Genomic DNA, 6,646 nt, shown 5'->3' with positions numbered 1-6,646 from the left:
TGAAACTCGTAGTTTCAATTTGGCGTAGTATTTTTTCATTTGTACAGAAGGTCGAACACTGCTATTAGAAAAATCTACATTTTAGCATACAATGAAAATGTTTTTCTGCACAAAAAGGATTCCCTTGAGGTAAGTCTAATACTTTTTTATGCTTACATTATGCTTACTGGTCTGGATGGAGTCAAAGCTTTAAAAAAAGGAAGAATACCCTTCGATTAACAGTCAACTTATCCGAATGATAACTGTAGCCCGCATAAAGAAGTCGAAACACCAAGTAGCATTCCCATTGCATTTATTTTATTACGTGTGTTATCTGCTGCATGTTATGAGTACATGTAATGTGTAATCTATATATATATAAATGGAGTTTGGTAAATTTGTTCCCTAAGATCTCAGAAACTACCCGGCGGATTTGGCTGAAACTTTCACCGTTTGTTCAGTTTGGTACTGGGAAGGTTTATAGACCAGTTCGAAAAAAATCCGATTGATAGTTCCATTTTTATTCCAATTTTAGTACCAATTTTCGCATAAATGCCCCAATATGGGGGTGGAAAAAAACGTGCACATATTAACATTATATGTCCATCGAAAGCGCCAATTTTTCTGGTGAAGATAGCATCTGTTCGAAGTTTCTAAGTTGTATAAAAAACGAGTTATGAGCTTTTTTCTTCACTGTTCGAAGGCTTTCATCAACCCAAGTCATTATTTAGTGTGTCATTTCAACTCCCAAGAATTGTTGTATTGTTGAATATTTTTGCATTTCGTCTGACTTTTTGAGGCTTTTCTCAAGTCAAATCTTAAAGTAACGTTTTTCCACAAGATTGGCTAAAAATAAATGGATTTGGCTGATCATTTCACTTTTAAACGGAACTTATGTAATTAATGGTTTATTATTATTATTTATGTTGATTGGACACTTGCTAACTCTATCCAACCAACAAGCAGAAATATCGCCAGAATTTTTTCAGAAAGATTTCAGTAGCTGATGCATTTGGCAGTTTTTTCCACTGTCGCCCAAAGACTACGTAATAATGTTTCTCAGCTTTCACCATATAAACAAAATATCGTCAATCAAAGATACTTAAAAAAAAATACTGTGTAAAATAATTCAACAACTAAATTAGGCAAATCCATAAACCGCACAAAACCTTCCATTAATTTTTCTTTTTGCACGATTTCAAACAATCGCCAAATTTTCCTACTTATTTTGGAAACATTTCGGATGAAACCGTTTAGCGCCCTTTTATTTGATCAAAAGTATCTCAGCATCTGGCAACAATATTTCTATCATAAAAATTAGTAAGGAGGGGAAGTATTATCGAAAGTGTTCCAAAATGATTCTCGCAAACTTAATAAGATTTTAAACCGCACCAAGTGTTCACAAAAATTGAAATTTCCCAAAATAATTAAAGCAAGTGTAAGGGGAACACGGGAGGCTACATTTTTTAAAACAGTTCGTACATCAATAACCATACAGAGAAGGTTTTAGATTTAAAAAAAAAGTACTAACAGATAAATCTTTTTAAGCATGTAAAGTTTAATTTCATATTTCGGAAATTCTTCAAATTTGTATATGTTTAAATGTCGTGCTTTCGTTTCTAATTGAATACTATTTTGTTCTTTATACTTATTGCTATTTTAGTTTAATGAGTAAGGAAGAAGCTCGATTTTTAATCACATCAAAAAGGTTTGTTTTAAATTCTTTCGCTTAAAACAGAAAACAAGGGCAAGTAACGATTGTTTCTCATAATTATTACTGACCCAGGCAACGCCGGGTATTTTTGCTAGTATTAATCTAAATTTGCTATTATGTCGGACAGCTCGAGCTTGCCCGAAGTTCAGTTAGTTTACATCCGAACGCTCTACCGAAAAAAAATTATCAATTTAACCGAACAACTAAGTCCAGTGCTTTTAAGCTTTATTAAAAAAAAAAAGGAAAGCAAAAAGAAAAACACAACCACACAGGTTAATTTTTTTTTCTTTCCGAAAGCGACGTAAAAAAATTGGAAATTGTATTAGAACTTTGCTGTTTAAAAAATCTGCATCAGAACTTCAGGCTGCATCAAGGTTTTGCAACAGCAAGGGGCGTTTCCGAAAACTTGTATTTTCGACCGTAAGTCTATTTTTCGTTATTAGCCGGCCTGATAATTTTTAAAATGAGAGGGGAATAATATATAAAATAAGATGTTGAAGGGAAATGTTTTTATTTTTGAAAATTTTTACAATTTGTTACCGCAGGCTGCTTGAACCGTTATGACTTAGATGGCGCACGTGTTCATCATTTAACAGCATGGTTAAAATACAAAATAATTTGAACAAGGCTCTTTTTTAAGCGTAGCTCTTCGAATGTAGTTAAAATGTGATAGGCTATTTGTGTTTTACAAAATGAAGCAAAAACATGTTGTTTACCCTTCAAATTGAGATAGTAATTTTTTTATTCGTACAAAGAGTCAAAAACTCATTAAAAGAATCTATGTTTCAATATACGATTTATTAATTTTTTCTGAACAAAAAACATTTCCATTGTAGTCAGAAATCTTAAACTTGATACTTACATTTTCGCTTACATTATGCTTTAACTTTCTTACTAGTGCCAAAGCTTTAAAAAAAAAAAAAAAAGCCTTACTGTTCAGAAGTAAATTAGCACGATGTTCCATCAAGTTTTCATAATAGCAAGGAGCGTTTCCTTCTCATTTACTCTATTCCCTCATATTTGTTATTCATTTTCTTAAGTGTTCATATAAAGCGCGAAGTTTCTCTAATTTTTTGATGCAGACAGTCCGGACGTGGGCCCGAACACTCATTCTCCTAGTTACCAGTCGAACGCTCTGCCGATCAAGCTATTCAGCTCTGTGCAAGGTCATAGTGCAAGATAAAGTTATAAATTTCACCGAAAACCTCATTCTGTTTCTTTAAAACAGGTTTTTTGGCAGATAACAACAATTTTTAGACAGTGGGTCTATTTTTCGTCAGTAGCCTGCACGATAAGCTTTAAAATAAGATGTAAATCAAAGAAATCGATCAAGAATTAAGGAAGATCTGGCGTAGAAACCAAAAACAGGCTACAGAAATAATATATAAGGATGTTTAATTATTTTTACCCACTATCGAAATTTTAAAAAATGCAATCTAGTGATAAAACTGCATAAAACTTATAACTACGCTAAAGTCGCCATTTATAGGCTTATCAACACATGCGGCCTCCTTATCACTGCCTAATTTTAATTTATATTTTTGAAATAATATTTTTTTGCTATTTATTTTTTTATGGGGGTAGGGGGCGCCGAAACGAGGTCTTGCCCCTGCTCGAAAATGACCTAGTTACGTCCCTGTCTACAACTATAACAACTTGAGAGCTATTCACACATTTTCGTTCAATAAGTTAAAATACTCGAATACTCATATTTTGATGCAACTAAAGTAGTTAAGTGGCATCTTTTGTAATTTACTAAATTTTATCTTTAAGGTACTTCCAGGCAGAACCTAAATATTTGAGAGGGTGTAAATTTTCAAATTGCCGAATGGAACTCCAAATTTTGCCGAATTGTAAGTATTTTGCAGAATGGAACTTCAAAGTTCGTCGAATTATGATAATTTTGCCAAATGGCATATGGGAAACGAAGAACTTATGTTTCAAGATCAGGCAGAAAATTAAAAAAAGAGGGCATTAGGGCGTAGTGCCCTGTCAAAATTCGGTACAGTGGATGTTTGAATAGAAACCGGTTGCACCTAATTTGATGACGTCATGGTTAGTGCTGTGAGTATTCATTTCATTCACTGGGGCAAGAAAAACGGAAAAAGTGCCCTGGGCATGAAACCGCGCAAGTCGTGCACTATATTGAACAGTTGATTTTGGATGGCGTCGTTCGAAATGGGAAAATTCATCACCGGAAATACTAGGCGACTAGTTTTTGTGCGTAGAGACCTTTGGACATCGAAATTTTGTTGAAATGTTAAATACTGGGTACTGGGTTTCAAGACAGCGGACTTCTTCAAAATGCAAAATTTTATATCTATTTTACAAAAATTTCTCCGTTGGTTTCTTCCCCGGAACCCCTTACTTTGAAGATATTCTAGACCAGCGATTCCCAAAGTGTGTTCCACGGAACCTGTGGGTTCCGCCGCGAATTGCATAATTTTAACATTTTCCACAGTAATTTCAGAAAAAGAGAAGCTTTCGGGGATAAAAAATACTGCTCTAAAAAGTAGTAGGCGTCATTGTATCATCGTACGGCAGCGATTAAAAAAAAAAAAAAAACACACACACACACACACCATCTGGTTTAAAGAAAGTTCTTGATGAAGCTTCAGAAGTAATTATTATTATTATTATTATTATTTATTTATTTTTTTTTTTTTTTCAAATCTCGTTGCCTTCGGCCAACACTATTGGGCAAGATTTATAAAGATATGAGTAATCATCACAAACCACTACTTTTTCGTACGAAACGCGTTTTTTAGAGCTAAATATTCAAAAAATCCTTATTATTCCTCGAAGTCTAACACGAACATAATAATGTTAAGAGTTCGTGATACAACTTCAAACTTTCTTGAGAATACGAAACAGTTCTTGAGAAAACACAGGAGATTTATTTACAGCTATGTGCAGGAAGCGTAGTTACAACTGTTAAATCAATCATCAGAAATTAAGCAAACATCAATTAACACCGTAAACTCAACGGTTACACACGTATTTACATCCAAATGCGTAAAAATATAGCCCAAAGGCTTCGCAAAACAGAGCTAATACACGCTCTCCAGCGTACCGCTAAGACGATTCACAAGCAAAAACTAACTCGAGACTGACTCCCACCGTTGGCCGTGGTTATTTATAAATCTCGAAAGAGAAGTTTCCACAAAATTCGAAATGTTCTCGATTTTCTTTTTTTTTTTTATTCATTCACGAATCTTATCAATGAAAAATAGGAGGACCGTATACTTCAGTCGTATGTTAAGGGGTTGTATGTACATTACAAAGAAACTATTTACAGATTGCGTTACTACAATAATTTTAGATGAAAGATAATGGAATAAACGCCCAATTTAGCCGGATTCCAACAAATTAATTATAAAAATAATTACTATTTACAGAATTTGTAACAATAACAATGCCGAGGAGTCATAAACCCACATGGAGGAAGCTTCAATTAATTTTTTAAAATCCTCTTTTCTAGCTTAAATTGAAAAAAATCGAATCATATTTTTTTTTATTTCACAGAGGACCTCCGAATCTTTTCAAACCCTAACCTTACCAAAAATAGTCTAAAATGCGTTTTAAAGTCTATAAATTAGAAAATTTTCCTGGGATGGGCCTTTAAATCTCTCCTTCCCTTAACAACAGCCTTTTTAAAGCTGCAATTTCTCAATTTCATAGGGAGTGCTCCAACCCCCTTTCGCCTACCATTACCAAAGATAACACTGGGGATTAGCAATTTCGTTGTCTTAAATCTGTGACTTGATTTCAACTTACTTTTGGCCTCTGGGTCCAAAAATATTCGCAGTTTTTGTCTATCACGTCATGTTTTCAACCTACAGGATACCTTCAAAAGTCATACAAATTGTGCATATAAAGGAAAATAAAAGTAAAAACTTGTGAAATGCACTGTTTACAATCAACAATTTTATTCATACAAAGGCTATAATAGTTACCGCAAGTAAAATTGTGTATTTATACATATTAAGGTAAAAATTTTCGCTTATAGCTTTTTCTGGAGTGTTTAATCTGTGGACATTCTCGCTTGATGCTCCAACAATAGTCAGCCATCATATGTACATCCCATCTACCTTGATATCGTGTCTCCATGACCTTCAAATCTTAGTGGAATCGCTCGCCCTGTTCATCACTGACTGCACCAAGATTTTTCGGGAAGTTAGCAAGATGGCTATGTAAAAAATGCAATTTGATGCTGATGTGGCAACCAAGCATTTTGAAGCTCTCCAAGAGTTGCTGGACAATTTCGGCGTAATTCTGGGCTCGTGTATTTCCAAGAAAGTCTTTAACAATGTTTTTGAATGCCAACCAAGCATTCTTTTGAATTTCTGACATTGTTCCTATGAACGTTTCATCTTTCACAAGCTGCCGAATCTGTGGACCATCAAAAACACCGGCCTTTATCTTTTCAAATGACAGGCTAGGAAATGCTGAAATGAGATATTTGAAACAGTCTCCTTCAATTGGTAAAGCTTTTGCGAATTGCTTCATGAGACCCAATTTTATATGCAGAGGTGGAAATATAATTTTCTTTCTGTCGACAAGTGGATGATGTAGAATGTTTGGATCACCAGGTTTCAGGTCAGATCTTGGCGGCCAGTTCGTCTGCATCCAATGTTTCTCACGAGCTCTGCTGTCCCACATACACAAAAAGCAGGGATACTTAGTATATCCGCGTTGCTGGCCAAGAAGAAAGCAGACCATTTTAAGGTCAACGCAAATGATCCATTGGTGCATTTGATATTGCAACAAATTAATGACTCTCTTTATGTCTTCGTATTCTTCCCTCAAATGAACTGAATGGCCTATCGGGACTGAACCAAATAAATTTCCATTGTGAAGAAGAACACACTTCAAGCTCCGCTTTGAGCTATCGATAAACAGTCGCCATTCAGTTGCGTTATAGGCTGAAATTCCCAACTCTTCCATTAAACC

The sequence above is a fragment of the Uloborus diversus genome, chromosome 4 (assembly GCF_026930045.1).
Source record: "Uloborus diversus isolate 005 chromosome 4, Udiv.v.3.1, whole genome shotgun sequence".
NCBI classification, from domain to species: Eukaryota; Metazoa; Arthropoda; class Arachnida; order Araneae; family Uloboridae; genus Uloborus; species Uloborus diversus.
Note: the sequence above shows the minus strand (reverse complement) of the source record.